Genomic DNA, 10,680 nt, shown 5'->3' on the forward strand with positions numbered 1-10,680 from the left:
TAGCTCTTTGTATGGCGATCGTCACCATATCTTTCTTCAGTGTCTAGCACTTTATTCCATCTGCAATTGAGCATTTCCTGTGCGGCTTTAAGACGTTGCTTCTGCTTCTTTAGACTTCTTGCCGTGGCCATAAGCTTTCTGTGGAGGTTATCTCGTTCCACGCGTTCTTCTGGAATGATGAATGCATCATTGTCCGGACTCTGTTCTTGTCCTGGGGCGGCTTGATGAACTCGTCCCTCTGGATCATTGTGATCGGGCACCTGCTCCGAACTTGGTTCGGCGTGACCTGGCTCATCCTGCTCCATCACTGGGTCCTCATTGTCATTATTGCCTTCGGAGTTTACTAGTATGTCGGTCCTTCTTGCGCTCTTGTTGCTATTTTTACTGTTGCTGGACTTTGAGCGGCATCTGCGTCGCCGTTTTGGCTTTTGCCCGGGGGTTTTATCTTCCGGATTGCCGCCGTCCTCCTTGGGCGTATCCACCATGTATATATCGTGTGACGAGGTAGTAGTCCAGCACCCCAGAGATTCTGAATCTTCTCCTGCATCATCATCCATACCGTCGATGCCTTCGGAGTCGAAGTCGAGCACGTCGGTTAAATCATCAACCGTGGCAATGAAGTGGGTGGTGGGTGGGCAACGAACTCCTTCGTCGTCTGCTCCCCACTCGAGCCGGACATAGTTTGGCCGAGAGCCTCCTGACAAAGAGAGAGACTTTAACGAGTTTAGCATGTAGCCAAAAGGCGAGTGCTCGAAGATATCCACAGCGGTAAACGCCATTATCGGAGCCCAACCTGGCTCAGCTGGCTCGAGAGTGTGCGGACTGGAACCAACAACCGGATATGAGTCCGAGGGTCCGGAGTCACAAGTTTCCACAAAGGCGGGGCCTATGTTCGGCTCCACCACCGATGAGTGTACAGCCTGCGGGGCGGGGCCCATCCCTCCGTCCTCAGGCAATGCAGCCTGCTCCGGCTTTAGGTCTGGGGCCACTACGGGGGTGACACCCCGAACATTGTCTGACAGCAGGTCTAGGCCGTGTTCATCGCGACTGTCCGGTGCTCCTGGCATGGGCCCAAATCCGTCGAGGATTAAGTCACCGCGAATATCGGCCGTGTAGTTCAAGTTTCCGAACCTGACCTGGTGACCAGGGGCGTAGCTGTCGACCTGCTCCAGATGGCCAAGCGGATTGGCCCACAGTGCGAAACCGCCGAACACGACAATCTGTCCGGGGAGAAAAGTCTCCCCCTGGACTGTGTTATTGACGATTGAAGGCGCCATCAATCCTTGCAGCGACGACATAGAGGAACTCTCAATGAAAGCACCAATGTCGGTGTCAAAACCGGCGGATCTTGGGTAGGGGGTCCCGATCTGTGTGTCTTAGGCTGATGGTAACAGGAAGCAAGGGACACAATGTTTACCCAGGTTCGGCCCTCTCGATGGAGGTAAAACCCTACTTCCCGCTTGATTAATATTGAAGATATGAGTAGTACAAGAGTAGATCTACCACGAGATCATGGAGGCTAAACCCTAAGAGCTAGCCTATGATGGTATGATTGTAATTGTGATCGGCCTTCTAAGGACCAACCTCTCAGGTTTATATAGACACCGGAGAGGACTAGGGTTTACATGGAGTCGGTTACAAGGAAGGAAACATAATATCCGGATCGCCAAGCTTGCCTTCCATGCAAAGGAGAGTCCCATCCGGACACGGGCCGAAGTCTTGAGTCTTGTATCTTCACGCTTCAATAGTCCGGACGATGTATACAGTCCGGCTGTCCGGATACCCCCTAATCCAGGACTCCCTCACCCACCACTCAGCCCGCGACCCGTGGTACTACCGCATCACAGGAGCGGTACTACCGCACGGTCCTGCGGTACTACCGCAGCAGACCGCGGTACTACCGTGGGCGCGGCAGAGCCTGGACCTGAACAGAAGAGCACAGACAGGGCGCGGTAGAACCGCAGGCGCGGTACTACCGCGACCGTGTGCGGTACTACCGCAGGGCAGCCACAGTCCAGGCACGGTAGGCACAGATGTAAAAAATTACATCCGTGACTACCTCCGCAGAGATATTATCGATGCGAATATCCGACACGGTACTACCGCGAACCAGGGGTGCGGTACTATCGTGAAGGGCGCAGATGTAAAAAATTACATCCGCCCTACCTCCGCTCCTGTTGCTGCACCTGGCCAGGCGACACGGTACTACCGCGCCGCAGCACAGTACTACCGTGTAGGGCGCGGATGTAAAAAATTACATCCGCCCGTACTACCGCTAGAGCAGCAGCGCCAGGCCAGAACTCACAGTACTACCGCTTAGGAGGAGCGGTACTACCGTGGAAGCCCATGGTACTACCGTGCCGGAGCCCGATACTACCCCTGGCTCCTGCGGTAGTACCACTTAGAGATGTAGTACTACCACCAGCCTGAGAAGAGCAACTCAGAGTCCTTCATTTCGCAAAGACAAGGTGAGACGAAGGAGAACTCCAAAGAGCCAAAGAAAAGGCGATGCAAAAGGAACGTGTACGTGAGATTCCACCCAAACCTTTCCAAAGCGGACCCCCTCTTAATAGTACGGCTTTCCTATGACTCAACTCCACCAAAAAGAACCGTAGGGAAACACCGTCTTCAATAATCTTCGAGGGGCAACAAATTGTCTTGTGTTTAGTCATGATATATCTGAAAAGCTCAGTACACACGATTAGTCCGCAAAAGCATTGTCATCAATCACCAAAACTACTAAGGGACAAGAATGCCCTTACACTCCGAAAGTGTACCGTATGCTCATTACCATTAACATGAAAAGTGGCATTGCCTTTGTTGCAATCAATAACAGCCCCTGCAGTATTCAAAAAGGGTCTACCAAGGATAATCGACATACTATTGTCCTCGGGAATATCAAGAATAACAAAGTCCGTTAAGATAGTGACATTTGCAACCACAACAGGCACATCGTCACAAATACTGACAGGTATGGCAGTTGATTTGTCAGCCATTTGCAAAGATATTCCAGTAGGTGTCAACTTATTCAATTCAAGTCTACGATATAAAGAGAGAGGCATAACACTAACACCGGCTCCAAGATCACATAAAGCAGTTCTAACATAATTTCTTTTAATGGAGCATGGTATAGTTGGTACCTCGGGGTCTCCAAGTTTCTTTGGTATTCCACCCTTAAAAGTGTAATTAGCAAGCATGGTGGAAATCTCAGCTTCCGGTATCTTTCTTTTATTTGTAATGATATCCTTCATATATTTAGCATAAGGATTTACTTTGAGCATATTAGTTAAGCGCATATGTAAGAAAATAGGTCTAATCATTTTAGCAAAGCGCTCAAAATCCTCATCATCCTTTGTCTTGGATGGTTTAGGAGGAAAGGGCATGGGTTTCTGAACCCGTGGTTCTCTTTCTCTACCGTGCTTCCTAGCAACAAAATCTCTCTTATCATAACGTTGATTCTTTGATTGTGGGTTAGCAAGATCAACAGCAGGTTCAATCTCTACATCGTTATCTTTGCTAGGTTGAGCATCAACATGAACATTATCATTAACATTATCACTAGGTTCATGTTCATCACCTGATTGTGTTTTAGCATCAGAAATAGAAATATCATTGGGATTCTCAGGTGTGTCTACAACACGTTCACCAGAAGCATGCAAAGTCCTATCGTTTTTCTTTTTCTTCTTTTTAGAAGAACTAGGTGCCTCTAAATTATTTCTCTGAGAATCTTGCTCGATTCTCTTAGGGTGGCCTTCAGGATACAAAGGTTCCTGAGTCATTCTACCAGTTCTAGTAGCCACTCTAACAACAAAGTCATTTTTACTATTTAATTCATCGAGAAAATCATTTTGAACTTTAAGTACTTGCTCAGCTTGAGTAGCAACCATAGAAGCATATTTGCTAATGAGTTTAATTTCACCTTTAACTCTAGCCATATAATCACTGAAGCGTCCTATTTCGAAAGCATTATTCTTTAATTCTCTACCAACATAAGCATTAAAACTTTCTTGACTAGCCATAAAGTCATCAAATTCATCTAAGCATGGGCTATGAAATTTAGTAGACGGAATTTCAACTTTATCATATCTATTGAGAGAATTTACCTTTACTACCTGTGTTGGGTTGTCAATACAATGTGGTTCTTCAACATGCAGTATATTAAGACCATGTATTTCTTCAATAGGAGGTAAATTGTTAACATCTTCGGCTTTAATACCCTTTTCTTTCATTGATTTCTTTGCCTCTTGCATATCTTCAGGACTGAGAAATAGAACACCTCTCTTCTTGGGAGTGGGTTTAGGAATAGGTTCAGGAGTTGGCTCAATTGGTTCAGGAATTGCCTCAGGAATTGGCTCAGGAAGAGTCCAATTATTTTCATTAGTCAACATATTATTCAATAGTAATTTAGCTTCGTTGACTGCTCTTTCCCTGAAAACACAACCAACACAACTATCCACATAGTCCTTGGAAGCATCTGTTAGTCCATTATAAAAGATATCAAGCATTTCATTTTTCTTAAGAGGATGATCAGGCAAAGCATTAAGTAATTGGAGAAGCCTCCCCCAAGCTTGTGGGAGACTCTCTTCTTTGATTTGCACAAAATTATATATTTCCCGCAAGGCAGCTTGTTTGTTATGAGCAGGGAAATACTTAGCAGAGAAGTAATAAATCATATCGTGGGGACTACGCACACAACTAGGATTAAGAGAATTAAACCAAGTCTTAGTGTCGGGGGACACTGATCCACGAACACCTATGGGGCCGGCGGGCCGGGCCCCTTTCGGTTCGGCGGGGGGCGGAGATCGCACGAAGAGCAGATCGAGGCGAAGCACACGAGCAGTTTACCCAGCTTCGGAGCTCTCCGGAGAGATAACACTCCTACTGCTGCTTGTTTGATTATCTTGTGTTCTTGCTCCAGAGAGGGAGCGTAGTGTTTTTCTGGGTTCCGAACTAGTCGAACCTCGCGAACCAGTCGAACCGAACCCCCTCTACGTTGCGCATGGGCCTCCTTTTATACGCTAAAGGGGTCACCGATAGGTGGCAACGCAGAGAAGGGTACAAATGTAAAAAGCGAGGTGGTTGGTACAGTTACTTGTACAGTGCACCCTACCTAACCCTGACGGCAGGGGACAAGGGCATTAAATGCCTGTCCGAGTCACCCAAATAGTGCAGAAAAGGACCGTTAGGGGCGCCACCGTTCGCCACGATGGCGATCTTGTCAGCTTCGCATGCCACCGCGCACCGCTGGCTGCACAGCCTCCCGCCACGCGCGCCTGGAGAGGCCCCCAGAGCGACACGTTGGTGGATGCGCTGGAGCGTGGGCACAGAGTGGCCGCCTGCCGCGGCAAGCGCCTTGCCGCTGCTGTTATCTTGTCGAGTCCGGAAGCTTGTCGCTCACCGGGCCTCGAGGTATCTTGGTTGGTCTTCCCGGCAAGCTCCTCTTGCCGGGGCCTTGTTGCCTTGCCGGAGCGCGTGGCGTGTTGCGGCAAGTTCCTTGGAGTGCCTTCGTTGGCCTTCCCGGCAAGCTCCTCTTGCCGGGGCCTTGTCTCCTGAGCTTAAATACTTTGTTCTTGAATGGCTCCAAGGGAACCACGGAGGATCTTGGTGTTCGCCCGGCAAGCCTTGCCGCGGGGTGCTGCAACTGCCCGTGCACAAGTTTGGGGTACTAGGGTACCCCTATTCTAGTACACCGACACTTAGCATCACCCTTTAATGAGAACGGAAATATCTTAAGGGTATAATAATAGCAAGACTTCTCATCATTAGTAAACAGGGTGGCTATATCATTTAAGTTGGTAAGATGTGCCACAACAGTTTCAGATTCAAGGCCATAAAAAGGATCAGATTCAACTAAAGTAATAATCTCAGGATCAACAGAGAATTCATAATCCTTATCAGTAACACAAATAGGTGAAGTAGCAAAAGCAGGGTCAGGTTTCATTCTAGCATTAAGAGACTGCTGCTTCATTTACCTAATAACTTTTTAAGATCATATCTATCTTTACAAGCAAAGATAGCTCTAGCAGCTTCCTCTTCCATAACATAACCCTCAGGAACAATAGGTAATTCATAATCAGGGGGAGAACTTTCATCATCACTATCATCAATAATAGCATCTTCAATAATTTCATTCTCTCTAATGCTAGCAAGTTGTTCATCAAGAAATTCACCTAATGGCAAAGTAGTATCACGCACAGAAATAGTTTCATCATAAGTATCATGCATAGCAGAAGTGGCATCATCAATAACATGGGACATATCAGAATTCATAGCAGTAGAAGGTTTAGGTGTCGCAAGCTTACTCAAAACAGAAGGAGAATCTAGTGCAGAGCAAGATGGCAGTTCCTTACCTCCCCTCGTAGTTGAGGGAAAAAATCTTGGTTCTTTCATCTTTCAAGTTCCTCATAGTGATCAACAGATATAAATCCCAAGTGACTCAAAGAATAGAGCTATGCTCCCCGGTAACAATGCCAGAAATTAGTCTTGATAACCCACAAGTGTAGGGGATCGCAACAACTTCCGAGGGTAGAGTATTCAACCCAAATTTATTGATTCGACACAAGGGGAGCCAAAGAATATTGTTAAGTATTAGCAGTGGAGTTGTCAATTGGGAGGAGAGCCGCTTGCCGGAGGGATCGCCTGGATCTCGAGAGTTGGCAAGAAGTAGGCGTACTTGGAGGGTGAGCTCCGCAGCAAGTGGGAGGAGTGGAGAGCGCAGTGGTGCTGGATCGTTGAGTAGAATCTGCAGCCCTTCACCGCCATGCGCCAAGCTCCAATAGTGCGCGGCAATGACTGGAGCAACGTGGCCCCGGAAGACGAGAGGCTGAAGATCGCCATCACTAGGATCCTTCGCCTTAGGCTTGCCGGGCTCACTGTAGGCGCTGTAGGCGCAGATTTCCTCCGCCGCCGCATCGCCCCCCTGCAGGAGAGGGGGAGGCCCGCCTGGGAGTTCAAGAACTCGGCGGACATCATGAGGCTGCGGCCGGGCCTCAACTACAACTTCACCGTCTTGGAGCTGGATGCAATGCTCCTGGAGTTGTTCAAACGCGACCCCCAGTACCCATTCATGCTGCCGAGGGGCGTCGTTCCATTGTGCAACAATTCTTCGCTTGACCGGATCCGCACCATGATGCCGTTGTGCGATTCACATGGAATTGTTCCAACTTGGCAAGAGCCTGCGGATGACGTCGTGCAAGCGTTCTTCGACAACTTGGAAGAAGTGCCGGTCCACGCTGACGAGCAGAAGAGCCTCACCCATGACACCACTGACGAGGAGCTGCAGCGCATCGCCACTAGGGCGGAAGAGGTTGCGGCCGCAGCTGCCGCAGGTGCGTTCGGGTTCACTATGGAGGAGGCGAAGGCGGCAGAGGCGGCAAACCTCGCCGAGCGCGCGGAGTTCATTGGCGAGGAAGAGCCTGCCGGTTCTAAAGCTGAGCCGAGCGAGGCCGGCGAGGAAGAGCCCGAGCCTTCAGAAAGCTTGCCGCAGGCGGAGCCCACGACCCCGCCAAGAAGGCGTCTTCGCAGGGCCGCGGACGTAGCGGGGCGGCAGCTGGGTCAACAGCCACCGAGCCGTGCGACACGCTCTACCGCGACAAGCAATGTTGCCGCGGGAGCGCCTCATGCAGTAGCGGCAACTGGAGCGGGATCTTCCCGGGCCACCGCCATCGCCCCCGCCAAGCGGGCAAGGGATCCTACTCCTCCGCCTCGCCGCACCGGAGGGGAGCCGGACTTTGATCTTTCCGCGCTCAGCTCCGACGAGGAGGAAGAAGAGTAAGTTTCTTTGGTGCTCTTGTAGTTCTTCAACTTTGCTGTTTTTATCTTGTATCTGACTTGCTTCAATCTGGACTCCTTTCTTTTCAGGACGCTGGCTCAGAGAGCGGCGAAGAGGGCCAAGGCCACAGTGATTGTCATCGAAGATGACCCCACCATGTCAGCAGGGGGTGGGTCCGAGACCACCTTGACGGACCCGGCAACCACTCCTCAAAGGAGCCCCCAGCGCAGCCCCCAACGTAAGTTCATAGTTAGCTTTCTGCTGTCAGGCGCGCATGAGTGCTTTTTCCTTTGTTGATATCTTGCTTGTTGATTTGTGTAGGAGCAGAGCAGCCACATCAGGAGCGCCCGGAAGCTGGTCCCGAAGTGCCATCTGCTTCGACTACGCCACCAAGGGAGGAGTTCCTGGTAAGGGAGCGCTCTCCGGCAAGGGGCAGTACCGTCGATCCTGCGGCGGCCGAGACCGCAACTGCAGATCTTGGCACAGGTAATTCACTTGTCCAAAAACTTTCCCTTGGGTTCTTCTTCTTCTGATTTTTGATTGATTTTTCTCCCTTCTTCGTTCTTCAGACCCATCTGCGGCTGAGCCAATGGAGACAGAGGGCACCGGCAAGGAAGGGACCGGTGCTGATGAGACCGCCGGCGAGGAGGCCGCCAAGGCTGCCGCCGCAGAAGCCGGCGAGGGGTCGGGCGATCACACTGACGACCCTGAGGCCGCAGGAGCGCCAGGCGCTGCGCCGACCGCCGATCCCTCTGCCGCTGCTGCGGAGCCCGGCGCCTACTTGAAGGCCGGCGACGATATCTTCATCAAGCTACCCTGGGCGTCGAGCTCCAGGGCGCCTGTCGAGGGGGAAACTTTCGATGGGGAGGTGCTCACCTCCGCTGGACTGTCGTTGGTCGACGTGCCCAACAGCAGCAGTGGCGAGCCTGAGGAGGAGGAGCTGCTGTGGAAGCTGCTGTCACTCTACCGCGCACGGCAAGCCAAGCTGGCTTCCCGGGAAGCGCTTGTCGCGAAGGCAGGAGTTGACATGGAGAAGCACGCGGAGGAGCTCCGGGGCCACAATCAAGAAGCTCTCCGGTCCCTGGCACAGGAGCGGGAGCGACTCGACGAGGAGCGCACGGCCTTCCTTCTCGAGAAGGCCGAAGCTGAGGAGGAACAAAGGCTGGCCGCCGAGAAGCAGTCCGCGCAAGAAGGCGAATTGGTGCAGCGGAAGGCCAACCTCGACAGCTACGAGGAGGAGCTCGCCGAGCACGAGCAAGCACTTGGCGGGGCGCTCAAGGAAGCAAAGGACGCTGCCGCAATCGCAGAGGCCGCCAAGAAAGAGCTGGAGGAGAAGGTGGCGCAGCTGGAGGCCAACATTGGGAAGAGCGGCGAGGAGCTTGCCGCGCTCAAGCGTGAGCGTGAGAAGGATGCTGCCGCCCACGGTGAGCTGCAAGGTCTTCTCGCTGAGAGTGGCAAGGAGCTCAGCGCCGCCAAGGATTCCAATGCAGACCTGGAGTTGAAGCTGGCCACGCTGACGAAGACGCTGGAGGCCGCCAAGGAGCGGGAGAAGACCTTGTCGGAGAAGGTCAAGGCTGACACGGCGCTGTTGGAGAGCATCGCAGTTACCCAGAACTCATTCAGAGATACTGTGGAGCACTAGACCGAGGGTCTGGTGAATATTGCCGCAGTCATCAACGAGGAGCTGGCGCAGCTGGGGATGTAGGACTTTGGGTATCCCTCCGACGAGAATCTCCAACCCAGCGCCAAGCTCAGCCTGTTCTTCAAGGGCGTGGCGACGGCACTCCAGCGGCTCCGGGAGAGGATCCCAAAGCAGCTGGCCGACGAGTCGCGCAAAATCTGCGCCGGGGTTCTCCAGAAGGTGCTGATGAAGGTGGCCTTCCGCAATCCAGGCCTCAGCTTCACCAACGTCCTCAAGTCCTTGCCGCCAGACGCCGATCGGGACGCACTCAAGGCCCTTGTCGCACCCATTGTGGACAAGGTGAGCGAGATCAAGAGGGTTGAGGGCGATCGCGTAGACTAGGCCGCCCATTTCTTCTTTTCCCTTGTCGCAGCTAATCATGTTATGAAAACAGTCTGTTAGAGCTGCGACAAGTTATCTTGTAATATAACTTTATTTCTGTTATCAATTGCTATGTTATTTCCTCTACTAGATTCTTTCCTTTGTATGTTTCTACCCTACGCTTCTAGGGAACTTGTCGGCGCAGGCACCCGAGCCGCGAGCGCTGAGTGCGGAACTTCAGCAGCCTGCTGGCGGTGCTGCTTCCGACAAGAAACCTTGTTGCGACTAGATGCAGCACACTTAAGTTGTTGAGCGGACTCGAAACAAAGTAAGGGCGCAACTACCCATGAGTTGGTTCCTCCGCGCATAGGTTTTCCATACAAAGCAGGGTCGTTCGAGGAAGATAACTCAAAAATTTAAAAACTGATTGCTCAAACTTTGGCAACTTAGCTTTTCTGTCGTTTGCTTCCCGGCAAGGCAAAACTTTGCTTGAACGACGCCTGGTCCATACCACGATCTTCTCCTTCCCCCCGACAAACTTGTGTGCGAGGGAACCTTCTTTTCCTTTGTTGAAAAGAAGAAAGAAGAGGAAATAAAGATATGGAGCCCTTCGGCTCGTTATTGCTTACCGGATGTAGGTGCTGCACAAAGTGTCAGATAACGCATGCAAGAAAGAAACTAATCCATGAAATGGACAACTTGTGCGGAGCACATGTGGTTTTACTTATGCACGGGATCTGCGCCCGGCTTTGTACAAAGGATTACATGCAACAGCGACAAGACTTGTACAAAAGGTGGTTGCCAGAACGGGTTCCGGCAACCGTGCCCTACGGGAAAAACTTACGAAGATGTTCTATGTTCCAAGAGTTGCTCACCGGAATGCCATCTTCGGTCTCAAGGTGGACAG

This window comes from Triticum aestivum, chromosome 7B, assembly GCF_018294505.1.
Source record: "Triticum aestivum cultivar Chinese Spring chromosome 7B, IWGSC CS RefSeq v2.1, whole genome shotgun sequence".
Classification (NCBI taxonomy): Eukaryota; Viridiplantae; Streptophyta; class Magnoliopsida; order Poales; family Poaceae; genus Triticum; species Triticum aestivum.